The following is a 282-nucleotide window of genomic DNA, read 5'->3' as shown; positions in this document are numbered from 1 at the left end:
CAGTCTCATTTAATGCTCGTTAAAAGCAAAGCTGCGTATTTCCCAATAAACATGTCTGTGTGATATTTGTCTTGCAGCTCTCAGACATCTGACATTTATTCTATGTGGCTCTTATGTTAGGCAAGTTTGGTCACCCCTGCTCACCCCTGCTCTGGAGAATGAAATCAAGCTTGGCTGCTGCAGACCAGCATGGCCCATCCTCCTGAAGGAGGCCTGGAAGCCTTCCCGCTGCATGCCAAATGTACTTTCCCCCGTCTCCAAGGCTGAGAACTGGGGGGGGGG

This window comes from Gekko japonicus, unplaced genomic scaffold (genome assembly GCF_001447785.1).
Source record: "Gekko japonicus isolate JY-2015 unplaced genomic scaffold, Gekko_japonicus_V1.1 scaffold2186, whole genome shotgun sequence".
NCBI lineage: Eukaryota > Metazoa > Chordata > Lepidosauria > Squamata > Gekkonidae > Gekko > Gekko japonicus.
Note: the sequence above shows the minus strand (reverse complement) of the source record.